The sequence below is a fragment of the Myxocyprinus asiaticus genome, chromosome 47, assembly GCF_019703515.2.
Source record: "Myxocyprinus asiaticus isolate MX2 ecotype Aquarium Trade chromosome 47, UBuf_Myxa_2, whole genome shotgun sequence".
In the NCBI taxonomy this organism is placed as follows: domain Eukaryota; kingdom Metazoa; phylum Chordata; class Actinopteri; order Cypriniformes; family Catostomidae; genus Myxocyprinus; species Myxocyprinus asiaticus.
The window spans coordinates 5448614-5465680 of record NC_059390.1 but is presented as its reverse complement, the minus strand read 5'-3'; the positions used below and the strand labels follow the sequence as shown (position 1 = coordinate 5465680).

General features: G+C 37.6%; 1 pseudogene; it reads right to left on the bottom strand.

The window, feature by feature from the left end:
• Nucleotides 1-6126: 6126 nt before the first annotated feature.
• Nucleotides 6127-17067, bottom strand: part of LOC127436577 (deleted in malignant brain tumors 1 protein-like) — a 34242-nt pseudogene continuing 23301 nt past the window's right edge.

Below are 17067 nucleotides of genomic sequence, written 5' to 3'. Positions count from 1 at the left end.
GACACGTAGCAGTGGAGTCCGATACCAAGCAGGAATGGAGCTATATCCGGCCGGTTCTGGTGACTTCGGGATAGAAGTCCCGAGTTTGAGACATGGAAACAAATAGAATAATATTAGCGTAGATGCCATTACATTTTTTGCAGAGTTATAGATCAAGATCAATGTTTCAGGTTCCGGCAGACCTAACTAAAGCATCCTAATTGTGCGGTGAAGAATAAATTAGGTGGATGCCTGGCTAAACAGATGAGTCTTTAGTCTAGACTTAAACTCAGTAAGTGTGTCTGCATCCCGAACAGTGTTAGGGAGACTATTCCATAGTTTAGGAACCAAATAGGAAGTGGATTTTGATATTCTAGGAACTATTAACAGGCCAGAGTTTTGCGATCGTAATGAACGTGATGCAATATAGCGTGGTAGAAGGTCACTTTAGTACTGTGGAGCTAGACCATTCAAAGCTTTGTAGTTAACAGAATTTAAAAATTAATAGGGGCCAATATGACCATATTTCTTGGTTCTAGTCAGAACTCTGGCTGCTGCATTTTGAACCAATTGAAGTTTATTTATTGAACTTGCTGGACAAGAGTGCTAGAGAAGACTGTATTTATATTTTCTGTTATTTCAAGTTCTTCTAGACTTTGGGGCTTACTGAGTGTATGAGATAGATCTGGAAGATTATTAGTGAAGCTATCTTTAGTGGTCGAAAGAATTGTTCTACTTGAACGATAGCGTGGTGTAGATTGAGTGACATTAGCTGATTGCAGCATACAAGAGACGAGGTAATGATCTGAGATGTCATCACTCTGCGGTAGAATTTCTATAGTATCAACATCAACATCAATATGACAGAATTAAATCTAGCGTATTATTTTGGCAATGAGTTGGTCCTGTCACATGTCTGACTCCAAGTGAGTTGAGAATATCGAGAAATGCTAATCCCAATGTGTCATTTTCATTATCTATGTGAATATCTGGCTTTAATTTTTTATTTAATTTTTATTTAATTATTTATTTATTTATTTTTAAAGATCTGTGCCAGTCTTTATTCTTAACATGCACAAAAAACAAACAAAAAAAAAACAAAAAAAACCCTGTAAATGTGAAGTGGTGGTGGCTCAGTGGTTAGAGCATGTGGCATGTTAATGCATCTCCTTGTGAGAGATCTGTGTTCAATTCCACCTTTGGCTGTGGTTTGATGTGTGATAAAGTGGTGAGATTGCTGGTCTGAAAGATGGCAAGAGCAGAAGGTGAAGGGGTCAAAAGGTAGGTTTCACATATTTAAAAATGTGGCTAGATTTTAAAAAAAGAACAACAACATTTTCTCTATCCACTTTTCATCTATCCTTTGTTCTTCTTGAGGTTTTCTCACAGGCCCATATCTCTCTGTGTGTCACCACCCTTGTCATGGTTGCTATTCTTAGTTCCACAGTGCTTTGCTTATTTCTTGCCACCCCAGCTTTGGTAATCAGTTCTAATTCATCATGGCAGTGCCTCAATTCCTAGCTGTGGCACTTGGTTTTCACAGAACTGTTATCTTTGTTGTCACCTCATTTGTTTTATTGCCCCAGTACTGCTTGTAATACCATAGTTGCAACTTGTTTCACCCATCATATGCTGAGGTGGGATTTGAACCTATGCCTCTTTCAGGGACAAAAGGCAGATGTTTATTCCCCAAACTATTGAGTGTAATGTAGTGTGTTTTTGGGAATGATGGTTTGACACTTTTGAAGAAAGAATCTTAAAAAGTGTAGGATTCGAACCTAAACTTGCAGAGACAAAAGATAAATGCTTATCTCATGAGCCTCAGATTTTGGAGTGTTTTGCTATGTGTTTTTGGGGGTCATGGTTTGTTACATTAGCTAAAAGAAACTTAAAAGTTGTCGGATTCAAATCCAGACTTTCGGGTACAAAAAGTGAATGATAATCCCCCTGAGCCACTGATTTTGGAGTGGTTTATAATGTGTTTTTTGTGGTGATGGTTTGTTACATTAGCTGAAAGAAACTTAGGGTGTGTTCACACTGGCATTTTTAACACCGAACCTAAAGATACAAAACAAAAGGCATCAGGAAAAAGTCACAACCTGATTGGACAGAATTTATGACGGATATTTTGCGACGGAAATTGCAGAATATCCAAAACAATACTGGCTGCTGGGTGAAATGCGCTCGTAAGTTTGTGGACACCCCCTTCTAATTAACGAATTTGGTTACTCCATTAAATCCAGTAAAAAAAAATCTTAATGTTTCTTTATGTAATAGTTTGGGCTTTGTGTGCTTCCAAATTTGTGGCAACTGTTTGTGGATAGCCCTTTTCTGTTCCAGCATGACAATGCCCCTGTGAACAAAGCGAGGTCCATAAAGAAATGGTTTACTGTGTCTGGCGTGGAAGAAATTGACTAACCTGAACAAAGCCCAGACCTGAACCCCAATGATCACTCTTGGGGTGAACTGGAACAGCAACTGTAAGTCTGGCCCCATCGACCAACATCAGTTCCTGACCTCACTGATAGCCTTGTGTCTGAATGAGAGCAAATACCTGCAGCCATGTTACTACATACAGTATAGTGGAAAGCCTTCCCAAAAGAGTGGAAGCTGTTATTACAGCAAAGGGGGAAATTGATGCCTAAGGTTTTGAAATCAAATGTTCATCAAGCACATGTGGTGTCCACAAACTTTTGACAATATAGTGTATATATGGTGGTATTTTTACCAGCTGAGAACAAACAAAGAGCTAATAAAATGTGTAAAGGTGTCAGAACAGCACCAGGAATTCCTCCGTTGCACACACAAATGAAGATATGCTGCAAGGACGGTTGACGGTGGTTCCGACGCCTGCAATGGGCAACATAGCTCCTATGATGAGAAGAACCAGGTATGCTTGAGGTCAGCAAATTACTTCCTGTTATTGGTCCGTTTAGACATCTTTGGTCCATGCTGCGTTCATATATCAGTTGAACCGCACCAGAGTTCGTTTGGAAGTGGACCGAGACCCACTATTCAGGGAGTCTCGGTCTGCTTGTTTGGTGCGCAACAAGGTTCGGATGGCAGCGTTCACACTTGTTCAAATGAACCGCACTAACAGAGCAATCGCACCAGAGTTTGTTTTAATCAAACCAAACCTGCCAAGTGTGAACACACCCTTAAAAGTTGTCAGATTTGAACCCAGACTTTCAGGGACAAAAGGCAAACATTTATCCCCTGAGCCTGGAGTATTTTACTGTGTGTTTTTGGGAGTGATATTTTGTTACATTAGATGAAAGAAACATAAATGTTCTCAGATTTGAACCCAGACTTTCAGGGGGAAAAGTGAATGTGATGACACCAATAGGAAAAAGGAAATAAAAATACACAAATTATTAATTAATAAGATGCAGTAATGTGTGGAGAATTCTAAAGACCTCTGGTGGAGATTGTGTGACATGACTCTTGTGGAAGTGACATTATTGAACTCTAAAAATTCTGACTTGAATTCCATGCCTTCTTGTTCTCCTCAGCTCAGGACAGCTACCATTTAGCCACTTTCCTGGCAACCTGATATTCTGTGACCGGGGCTTCTGCCAATATTGTCCAGTTGTGTTTCTAATGTTTTGTTAGTTTTGCAGAAGCAGCTTTCATTCTGCATTTCTTTAGTAATAAGATCAAATCATAACAAGAGGCCTGATGGTACAAGAAGGATCTGTGTGGCATGCAAATTGTTAAATCAAGTTTAAAAAATAATAGAGTATGGACTGTTATTTTTCACTACTATTTACATTCTCTTAAGATATCAAGCCACATAGTTTGACAGCTTTACCATGAACTGATCTCTGTGAAGATAACAGCAAAACAACAGCCTGTCTGTCTTCTTCTGAACACTGCCAATGAGTTCTTCAGCTCTTGAGTAATTTTTATTCTTCTTTACCTCCTTTTGATTGCAAAATACATAAAATAAATTATATATTGACATCACATTATATCCGTAATGTGTAGGAATTAATTCCCAGAAACAATACTGTTTTTTGTTTTTGTAAAGGATGACACAGATGAATTTCAAGGCAAGGGTGAATACTTTTTTGTAATTGCTCACAATTATCATCCACCCATATTAGTCCAGACCCCTGAAAGGCATCACACAAAGACACAAGAACTGAAAAAAGAGAGGAATAAACAGTAAGCATTGTTTAATATTGTTAAATCAGACTAAGTAGTCTTCATAGTCATATAGAACTGTACTGACTTACAGTACATAGACAGGTGACCCAAGTATCTTCTAAATGGTCACATTTGTGGATTCCCAATCCATTGATTGGTTGGACTCTCCACATTTATAAATGATCCAAAGACACTCTACAGATTAGTTAAAATCAGAGACACCATACCATCATGGTAAAGTTCCACTCTCCAAAACAGGTTGAAGCCATTAACCAGTAAGACAATGGCAGCGATAGCTTGTGGGGTCTTTCTAACAACTCATTTCATGAGAAATGAGAGTTGAAATGAGAATGAAAAGAACTTTTTTTTTAAATTACCATTTCTACCCACTCCAAAAATCTTACATCTAAGATAAACCACAAAAATAAATTGTTCAAATGTTAAAGAGGTTTTAAAACTGTGGAAAAGTCACCTGGATCCTCTTCTCTCTAGCATTGAGACACATCATACAGTAATTTGTTGAAACTCAATGGTGCATTTATATAGAAACACATCCTCTAGCCAAAGTAGCTCCTCCTTTTCAGATATTTTACTTGGCTTTGTGGTACTATGGCCCCAATCAACAAAACTCATTGAAACCATAAATGCCTGCCAATGGAACATTCTCTTTGTTCTCAGCAAAACTGGTTGTCATGGTCCATTAAAAGGTTGTAAATTATGAAGCATTTGAATTTTACACTTGTCTTTGCTAGCAAGATGAACCATTGCTTATCTGCAAGCATGGTAACACAAGCATACAAAGCATGGTGGATAGTCCACATCTACACATTCACCTCTAGACTGATGCTAACCCAGATTCTTTCTCCATACAGATACCATGAACAACACAGGTTGCATTGGCACTGAAAAGAAATTTAGCCACTAGTGGGCGATGAATGGCCTTATTTAAGCATAAACCTTCAGATCAAAAGGTTAAATAATAAGACCTTATTAACCATAAAACTCCTTCTAATAAAACTTTACAAACCGAGTATGCTGTATTACATCATAGAAAGTTTTGGGTGCATTTTTATCTGATACAAATCTGATGTAATTAGATGATTCATAATGGTATGAATTCTGAAAAGTAAAAAAGTGGCACTTTCTAGTCTGACTTTTAAAGGCAAGCGCCAAACCGATGCAAATTTATAATGGCAAACTAATAACTATTCTGCATATTTTCTTGAAATGTTTTAAGAGCATTACAACTTGGTTCAAGTTATGGACCCTGATATTTAGTAAGCCTATACTGAATTGAGAATTGACATGAATGTTTATTACTTGTATATAATATTGGCTAATGTAGCTGAAGCAGTGTTTCCTAAATAATGCGAATTAGTCAAATGCATAATGTGCATGATGTTTAAAACCTCTGGCATCAGCCTCAGAGAGTCTGGAACTTATGTAATGTCTTAAATTAACCCTTCATCATGTTTGGTCCAGAAGTCCTGAATCAAGTTAATGCACCAGTCCTGATTAAGATGAGGAAGATACAGTACCCCTTCTCCTGTGGTCTCTCTGTGGCATGATACTCCACCTAGAGTATAGATGGTGTTGGTAAAGTCTACACAAAATAACGTTGGAAGACGTTGGTAAGGACTTTAATTTAAGACATATATTTTACCATAGGCTACTAATCATAGATTCTAGAATGGCTTCATTGTGATTTCAGATTGGTTTGTTCTTGCTGAACTTGTATACGGCCTGTCCTATTTGAATTGCTAAGTGATTTTCAAGGTCACATGCACTGTACATGACTGTCTTCTTTAGTTTAAAATGGGGCTGGGTTGCTTTCCATACACAAGTCACTAAAGAAAATGTGTGTGATTTACTGCGGGTGACACACGACTCAAGTGGCTTTTATGAAATAGCATCAACAGCGATATGAAAAAAGACACAAATGTTCAAAACTTAATTACATTTATTAATAGTAATCATCACAATGAATAATTTCTCCACCAAGTATATAGTTTATTAGCCTGCTGGCTGTTTATGGTTGTTAAGCAAGATAGCAACTTGGTACATTAAAGGAAAGTTCAGGGTTCAAAACAAGTTAGTTGCACAGACAATAACTTTGACTCATCCATCAATTTGTTTAAGCAAAAATAAATCATGTTTACAGGAATAAATGTCCAAACGTTTCTCTCCTTGTGAGTAACAGAGAATATGGATAATGTTACAATAATCTGAAATATGATTATGTTGAGAGGATATTTGGGTGTATAAGTAAACTGAAAGTTAACATAGAAAATGTAACATAATTACTGTAGTTTTCAAGTTATGTACTATGAAGTTACTAAATGCAAAATGCTATGTTTGCTATTAGCAACCTAATCTTTCAGGGATTATACAGGTTGCCTTGGATAGATGATAATTCAGTGAACAAGCAGAAAGGCTATCAGCGTTTTGTCAAGACATAAATGTCAAGCTATAAATTAGAATAGTTAAAAAGTATAACACAATCCATTTCATCTTTAAACAATTACTTTAGGAATGTGTGAATCTGTAGCTTTCAATGCAATGGTCTTTAAGAGGCATTGTTTGTTTGTTTGTTTTCTCTGCATTCCACATTGGCAATGACATATGGAACCAACATCGTTATAAATACATTACAATTGTACAGAGTTCAACTGGTATTGTGAAAGGGCTAAAATATTGAAAATGATATCATCACAATAACAAATCGTATTTTATCAAACCTGTTAGGGTATTATTCCCTTTTTCTGGAAGATGTTTCCATTCGGCTGAGATCTCCAGCTCAGGGAGAAAGTTCCATTTGCTTGCAAGCCCATCCCCATCTATGAAATTCAAATAATTGAAAATACAGAGAGCAAACAGTAACATGAACAACCAGCAGATGGTAGCAAAAAGTAGCTCACTGTTAGCCTTCCCCAGGGTATGGAGGGTTACTTTTGAAATGTATTCCACTACAGATTACAGAATACATGCTGTAAAATGTAATTTGTAACGTATTCCGTTAGATTACTCAAGGTCAGTAATGTATTCTAAATACTTTGGATTACTTCTTCAGCACTGACAGATTTTTTTCACTTGTTTTGACTATAAAAAGTCTGCCAGTACAGTAAGACAAAATACACATGTTAAAAATACATTCTCTGAAAAACCGAAATATCTTATGCAGTGTTGTTTCTAAAACAAGATAAATCAAACTGATCTTGTTTGAAGGATTTTTAGATATTTTTACAGGAAAACAATATAAAAATTATTATCAAGAATAAGATTTTTGCCCTAATATCAAAGGTCTTACTAGAAAAAAAGAAATTATGATCCAACATGAATTTTCTTTTTTTTTTTTTAATCATTATTTAATTATTTATTTTATCCCCCTTTCTCTTAATTTGGAATGCCCAATTCCCACTACTTAGCAGGTCCTCATGGTGGCGCGGTTACTCACCTCAATCCGGGTGGCAGAGGAAAGTCTCAGTTGCCTCCGCTTCTGAGACCATCAATCTGCGCATCTTATCACATGGCTTGTTGTGCATGACACCGCGGAGACTCCACATGTTACCAACTTACCACGTGCCCCATTGAGAGCGAGAACCACTAATCGCGACCACAAGGAGGTTACCCCATGTGACTCTACCCTCCCTAGCAACCGGGCCAATTTAGTTGCTTAGGAGACCTGGCTGGAGTCACTCAGCACACTCTGGATTCGAGCTCATGACTCCAGGGGTGGTAGTCAGCGTCAATACTCGCTGAGCAACCCAGGACCCCAACATGAATTTTCTTGATAAAAAAATTTGATCGTGCCTGGTAACATGTGCATGTAAAATGGCTAGAAATAGCATTTTAGCTTAGCGTAAAGCTGACAATTTACACAAGGTTTATTTTTATTTCTTCTGCTCCAAACTTACTTCAAACTTACTTCTCTGTCTGCTCGTATGAATGTAACACATCATCAGAAAGTGTTTCACTGCTGTTCAAATGCACTTTGGATCGCATCATTTATATGTATAAATGTTTTCCATCTGAAAGGACTAAATATTAAATGAAACAAATGATAATAAAATGCAAAGTAATCTCTTCAGTAATCAAAATACTTTTTGAATGTAACTGTATTCTAATAACCAATGATTTAAATTGTAACTGTAGTGGAATACTGTTTCTTATATTTTGTATTTTAAATACATAATCCCATTACATGTATTCCATTAGTCCCCAACCCTGGCCTTCCCACTTCTCTCACCTTCTGCAAAAGTTTACCCTGGATTCCAGGATCATTTGGATCAACTCCAGGGGCAGCCGTCACCTTAATCCTTAAAACTAGTTTATTGTCTGTGAGAGAAAACATGAGTCATGTAATTTCTTGTGACAAATGCCAGTTAAATCAAATGAAGAAGGTTAGCATTCACCTGTGCATCTAACTACAACATCCTGGTCATGCCAAAAGTAGCGTGACCCCCAGCCATCTGACATACAGCTCATCAGTGCAGACTCACTGCCAGTACAATTAATGCCATTCATCCATACTGGTCCTACAACCTGTCCGAAATAGGCACCACTATATAGCTCTTTAGGATTATGCCCACAGCCCAGTTCTCTACACAACACTGCAGCCTCTGATATATCCCAGCCATCATCAAACACTGTTCCCCACTGACCATCATGGTGAACCTCAACTTTCCCAGAACAAGCATATCTGCCATACACCAGCCTGATGGGATCTAATGCTCACACAAATGAGAAGAGATGGTCAGAATTCAAGGATAGTTTGATCACTATGTAAATAAGTCCTCATTTCCAATTGATTTGCATGTCAATGTGTTATTTTACATGGGGTACATCTTACAAATAATGCTGTACTCACATTGGCAAATTACTCCAGCATCCTTTTCATGTCCACAGCTGTTTTTTCCCCATCCACTTGATTTGCAGTTTCTCACAGAGGACTCAGTGCCACATTGCAAATCACTCATCCAAACTCGTTCTGAGCCCTGGCCAAAATAAGCACCACTCTTTGTCTCTATAACATCTCCACAGCCCAGTTCTCTACACACAATTGCAGCATCGTTCCAATCCCAGCCATCATCACACACTGTTCCCCACTGTCCAAGATAGAAAACCTCTACTCGTCCAGAACAAAAGTCACTGCCATTGACCAACCTGACAAGGGCTAAAAAGGGCAAAAAGTTTCAAATCTCTTTGTAACATGTGAAAAGCAGAGAGTTTACAAAAGATTAATGTTAGTTAAATGTTAGCAACTTACATTGACAGATGACTCCAGCATCCTTTGAATGGTCACAGTCATACAATCCCCATTTATGAGATTCACAGGCACTCAGTGTAGACTCATTTCCAAAACAGGTTACACGATCCATCCATATTTCTCCTGAACCTTGTCCAAAATAAGGTCCACTCTTTGCCTCTATAACATTTCCACAGCCCATCTCTCTACACACCACTGCAGCATCTGTAGCATCCCAGTCATTATCACACACTGTTCCCCACTCACCATTTTTGTAAACCTCCACTCTCCCAGAACAAGCATTGATGCCATTAACCAGCCTAAGTTTGCCTGAAGTGCACATAAATGAGAGATGTCACAATGCAGTTATCAGCAAATGACATTTGATTATCATCCTCTGTTTATATGACTACAATCGGTTTTGTACTCACGCTGACAGGCCACTCCAGCGTCCTTCTCATGTCCACAGCTGTCAACTTTCCATCCCTTTGAGTTACAATTTCTCAGTGAAGTTGCATAATTGTCACATTGTACACCACTTATCCAAACTGGTCCTGTGCCCTTTGAATAATACGCTCCATACTTTTCTTCTATTATACTCCCACAGCCCAGTTCTTTACACACCAAGGAAGCATCCCACCAGTCCCAGCTGTCATCACATACTGTTCCCCATTGCCCTTTATAGAGCACCTCCACTCTTCCAGAGCAAGAGTTACTGCCATCCACCAACCTGACAGAGGCTAATGTCCACAGAGATAAAAAGAGACTTCAAGAGAGATATAGTTCATTGAACATATGTTGACCTTTTGTGACAGCATGCCCTAATACAGTAGCTATGGCAAAAATATGATGAGACTGGAATTTTAGTTTAGAATGTAGAATTCACAAGAAATATTCTAAGGCCACATCCACACTAATACATTTTTGTTAGAAATGTCGCTATGTTTACATCTCTCATCCACACTAGAACTGCATTTAAAAAAAAAAAAGAAAAAAAAGAAAACTGAGACTTTCGAAAAACACTCTCCATAACCGCATAGGCCTACTATGGAAAAGGAAAACTGAGTTTTTAAACAGATTAGTTTATACATGGCCCAATTTAAGAGGGTTTTAAACTAGGAGTTTGAAACTGATATCAAACCACTGCTAGAGAAAACACATATTTGTGTAATTGGACTTTTGACTCAAACCTAATTACTGAGCTATAGCCATTGTGAAAACTTCACTGTCTGACAAATAGCATCGGTCTGCCCTATACAGTATAAATTCATAATCCTTGAAAAGCCTGCTACTAGCTATACAAACTGTTAGCCTGAGAGGAAGTTTGTAACTCACACTGACAGATGACCCCAGCATCCTTTGAATGGTCACAGGTATACACTCCCCAATTATTAAGAGTTGGACATTTGTTCAAGGTGATCTCATTTCCAACACATTGCACATAATCCAGCCATATTTGTCCTGAACCTTGTCCAAAGTAAGGTCCACTCTGTGTCTGTATAGCTTCCCCACAGCCCATCTCTCTACATGCCACTGCAGCATCTGCAGAATCCCATCCATTATCACACACTGTTCCCCACCACCACTTGTGATAAACCTCCACTCTCCCAGAACAAGAGTCAGCACCGTCGGCCAGCCTAATATTGCCTAATGTCCACAAACAGTAAATGATGGGTGAGTGGTCTACAAAACTAAACAGTTGATTGTAAATATGTTGACATTATTATGAAAGTAAAATATTCTACAAATTCCCTAAAAAGGACTCACGCCAACAAATGACACCAGCATCCTTCCCACTTCCACATGAAGTTGGTGGCCACCAGTGAATCAAAGTTTGTTGCCATTTCCAAGCAAAACAGGATGTCAGTGTGTGTTCAGTTCCATAACACTGAACCTTATTCATCAATACTGGATTCTGTCCCTCCCCAAAATATCCATTTCTCTTGGCCTCTTTAACAGTCCCACAGCCCAGTTCTTTACACACCACAGCGGCATCGTTCCAATCCCAGCCTTCATCACACACTCTTCCCCACTCACCATTTAAGTAAACCTCCACTCTTCCAGAACAAGAGTTTATTCCATCAACTAGTCTGACTGACGCAGTACTTGATGGAATGTCATATATGACTGCATGTTAAAGAAATAAGGGTGTCACAAGCGAGTGTCACAAATGTAAAACATAAATGCCATTTGTGTATTATTGTTACATGTCTTACTTAGACACAGAGTGAGCCATATGGAATGCAGCATTGTTGCTGAACAGCGAATGAAAATATGATCTGGAATCAAAAACAGTTAGGTCATAGGTAATACATTTTATGAAAGTTTGGGAATTGCATGAAAACTGCTTTCACGAAAAACAAAATATTAATTTTTATTATTTCAATTGCTTATTTGTTTTTACCTTTTTTAATTTGAAAAAATAATGTATACTACAAAAATATTTGCCCCATTTTTCAGTAAAAAAAGAAGATATTTTAAGCGTAAAAACATGGTGAAGGAACTTAATAAACTGTCAAACAGCACCAATAATTTAGAAAATAGACTGAAAGAAAAATCTAACCAAATAGCCTATCCATCATGCTCATCTTTAAGGTTAAAATCTTAAACAACAAGATAATTGTAAATCATTACATTAACAAGACTATTTTCAAATGAATGTAATTTTAACACTCACCTGTACTCAATCGCACCTGTATGTGTTACTGGCAATAAAAATGGCCTTAAAAGCAGGATGAGACAATTGATTTGAGACAGTCAAGTCAGTAGTTTACAACTACTTAAAAGTCACTCCCCAAATGAGGATCCAAGGTGCCTTTGTAAAACTAACCATCTGTCAATTTATGGCCACTCCTCCTGACTGATCCCATCACACTTCCATACTTTCATAAATCAGAGCAGAACTCAGCTTTGTTTGAGCAAAACATCACAAAAAATAAACATTATATTACAATATTATTTTGTGTATTTTTCTTTATTCTCTAATCCCCATTACCCTGACAAACAATTCGTTTGCATTTGTTTGCATGTCAATTGGAAATTGAACCTGTTGTTGGTAATGATGCAAATTGGATGCATGCTTATTTTATTTTCTGTAAACCTTACATTTCTGATACTGGCAAGTTCAGCACATAATAAGCAGACTACAATATGCACAAGAATGGTTTTACGAACATTTTACCCCACAATTTGTTCTCCCCACGTGTTTCATTAATGAGACCCATTGATTTTTGTAACGAAGTTCATGACAAACTCTGTTTGTACAATTTAATCTCATGGTAAAATCGTAAAATATGATATAAAAACAGATGACTTTTAAAGTGATAGTTTGCCCAAAAATGAAAATTCTCTCATCTCATGCCATCCCAGATGTGTATGACATTCTTTCTTCACCAGAAAACAAAGGAAGATTTTTAGAAGAATATCTCAGCTCTGTAGGTTCATACAAAAGTGAATGGGGGCCAGACATTTGAAGCTCTAAAAAGGACATAAAGTCATCATAAAAGTTATCCATAAGACTCCAGTGGTTAAATCTATGTCTTCTGAAGCAATATGATAGTTGTGGGTGAGAAACAGATCAATATTTAAGTATTTTCTACTGTATGGAAATAAAGACATGCCGTGGTCGCTCACTGACAGATTCAAAATGGAAAAGTTTAGGATTGGGGTTTGGAGTTAGACTCGTAGCAAAAATCATAGCAAAGCGATCTAGTGCTGAATTATATTGATTTGACATTTTGTTTGTGGTTGCTGATTTTTTTCTATGGGAATAAGTTTTACATTTTTTCTACGAGCCAACTCTTGTATGCTTTCTTATGGTTTTGCCAACTTTTTACGTTCAACGTGAGAACATATTTAATTTTTGTTTTGTTTAAAACAATCTTCTGATACTTCCTCTGCTTTTAATTGATTACTCAGTTGGACCCTCAGTTGGTCAGGCCTGTTCTGTTTCTATGACCAATAAGAAAAAGAACATCTGCTGGCATATCCCTGCCACATCTCCTTAATTATTGCTGATCCCCTGATATTATAATGTATTCTACATTAACTTCTTATGAGCTGATTGTACCTAATATCACCAGCCTGTTCAAAGCCTATTCAGATTCAGACAATCTGATCAGTTATTTTCAGTAAGCTTTTTCAGGTCAATGAATTTCAAGTATGACTTAAACACAGGAAACAACTGAATATTACCCAAGCTGAACTGCTTTGGTTGTGTCTGCCACTCACTCCACTGTGCTGCTTTGAATATTATTCAAATTACATATTAAGTTTTTTCCGACGAGCCCGATCCAAATCCGATACTGTGTATTAGTCATGTTTGTTACTGTCAAGCTCCAAAAATGACATAAAAGACACAATTAAAGTAGTTCATATGACTTGTGCATTTATTCAAAGCCACTTGAAGACATGCGATAGCTCTGTGAATCACTAAAGGCTGTGTTTAATAAGTAAATATATAGTATCTGCAGCACCAGCGCATTAGTGAATGGTGCTGCTCTGTTGACAAACTCATGCACAGGCTGGTGAAAATAAAACACTGGTTTCTTTTCTACTGAAGTCCTAAAGACTGGAATTACTGTTAATTTTGCTGCTACATTATCCAGTATACTAGATAATAATAAAGTGCTTCTTAATAAGCTATACATTTATACTGAAATAATGTTTAGTTAGAGGGTTGTGTTTCTTTACATATTAAAGAGTACTCCCAATTAGTTCCACATAATAATGTAAAGATATTCTAAACTGATTATGCAAAAAAAAAAAAAAACAACACTGTTATCGGCTTGGGATCGGTATCGGCCAACACTGAGATTTCCGATATCGGAATCAGATCGGAAGAGAAAAAGTGGTATCGGTGCATCCCTAGTTTCTGGGTGAAATATCCACAGAGCAGTGCCAAAAGCTTGTTGTTTTTAGTTGTAAATAATGTAATACACTCTCAGAAGGAATACATATTTTATTAACAATACACCCAAACCCAAACCCTAAACCTAACAATCAGTGGAGTTAAAATGTAATCTTGAAAATGCAGCCTCTGTATTACACTCACTGATTAGGTGAACACAGTTACTTAATGATGCAATGTGCTATCAGAAGTGTAACAGAAAAAGATACAAAAATTTGATTGAAATATGAAGTAAGCGTGTTGGTATGTTTAAATGAAAGCAAAAACCAATGAAAAGTGTCCTGTTGTTAACAAATCAAGCTGCACTTTTGGTTGTATTGCGTCATTTCTCACGTTAACATGACAACCCGCTTACGTTGAACCCAGAATATTCCTTTAAGCTACAGATGAAGTATTTTGCTTAGAAACAGCGAAAGCCACCGCACTAGTCTTTTTTTGCTATAAATTCTCCTAGGTGGTGATATGCACGAAGAATGCAAATCACCAAAAACACAACAAGAAGAAATGTTGTAGTAAAAAGTACTGAAATATTGACCTGTTTCTCACCCACACTAATCATATCACTTCTGAAGATAGGGTTTAACCACTGGAGTCATATGTATCACTTTTATGCACCTTTATATGCTTTTGGAGCTTCAGTGTTTTGGTGCCCATTCACTTGCATTGTGAGGACAAGCAGGGCTGAGATATTCTTCTAAAAATCTTTGTTTGTGTTCAGCAGAACACACCTGGGACATGAGTAAATGATGAGAGAATTTTCAGTTTTGGGTGAACTATTCCTTTATTGCACTACCAAGAAGGAGGCAGCATCACCACCTCAGTGTTTGCATTAATTATTCCACACTTAAAGGTTTGTAACTTACATCTGCACATGACTTCAGCATGCTTTGAAGGGCCGCAGTTATTGATTTCCCATTCATCAAATCCACAGGTGGTCAGTGCCTCTTCTCCAGTACAGCTTATATTTGAAGTCTCTCACAGCCCATCTCTTTACACAACAATGCAGAATCTGATAGATCCTATCCCTTATCACACTCTGTTCCCCATTTTCCATTATAGAAAACCTCCGCTTGCCCAGAACAAGAGTTGTTGCCATCCACTAGTCTGAATGAATGAATTAATAAATGTTACATTTATATAGCGCTTTTGTCTGACACTACACTCAAAGCACTTTACACAGTGAACAGGGGACTCTCCTCAACCACCACCAGTGTGCAGCATCCACCTGGATGATGCAACGGCAGCCATGGTGCGTCAGTACACTCACCACACACCAGCTATTGGTGGAGAGGAGAGAGTAGATTATAGAGCCAATTAATGTATGGGGATTATTAGGGAGGCCATGATTGAGAAGGGCCAGTGGGGGGAATTTGGCCAGGACACCAGGGTTACACCCCTACTCTTTACGAGAAGTGCCCTGGGATTTTTAATGATCACAGAGTGTCAAGACCTCAGTTTAATGTCTCATCCGCAGGACGGTGTTTTTTTTTTTTACATTATAGTGTCCCCATCACTATACTGGGGCATTAGGACCCACACAGACTGCAGAGTGAGTACCCCCTGCTGGCCTCCATAATACCTCTTCCAGCAGCAACCTTAGTTTTCCCCAGGAGGTCTCCCTTAAAGGTACTGGCCAGGCTCACTGTCTGGCTGAGGCAGCCCTTGCTGAAGTGGTATTTCCCAGCACTGCATGACATAATAATGATATAATAACACTGAGAATCATGAATACCTTATATAGGGTGAATACAGGAAAAGCGGGACACTTGCTGTAATCATAATGTGTAGATTCTGTCATTACTAAAATTAGAATTAAGTTATTGATATTGATATTGATATTGATACTGTATAGCCAATTGGATCATATTTTAAAAACAACATCAATGTCCAACTTTACCTGGAATTTTGTGTGATGTATTTATTTTTATTTATTTTTTACTGTAAAGCAAAATGAGCCATGTGGACCACTGCCATTGAAAAGAAACTTTTAACACAAATGGATTTGTCTGAGTAATGGATAATTATCAAATACAATGAAAAAAATCAATTGATAATTAACATGTCCTTTAGCATTCCTCTGATTATTATAATGCTAAAATGTTATTTGGTCTGTTTATCCATTTGTGTTATTAATGTTAGACTTCCAAAGTAATGCAAAAAATAAAGCATTCAATAAGTCGCTGTCCTTTTCTGCATAACGCGGCAGCCCATTTCAGCTTATCGGTGGCCCATTTCGCGGCTGGCCCACCGGTAAAAGTCCCGGTTCTCCCCATGGCCAGTCTGCCCCTGGAGATGACTGTCAAAAGTGGCCCAATTTACCTGAAATCACCCTAAATGTTTTTTAGAAACACAAAGAACATTTTCTGCCAACAAATAGGTAACAAGAATATTGAACAGAATGAATAGTTATACTATCCTCTAATTCTATTTTGCACATGAAAATAACAACATTTATTACTGTTAGATTTATGTACTATTTGTAACTCGAGAAACAATCATACTTAGAGGGAAAACACACTCAGAAAGTTCAGAATATGACAAAGAATATTAAACCTGCATACACCTGAATATAAGTGTCTCATATCTGCTCGTTCTTCTCTCTGGCAACGACGAACAGATTTGTATGTTCATGATTTTATGGTGCATTTATCTTGAGGCACAACCTCCAGCCCACCTCCTCCCCACAGATGACCCTAACAAATGACATTTTTCAGACCAAACATACAGTAGGCTTATATTAATTTACATATATTTGTAAATCATAGCACATACTCAACAGTTGTAG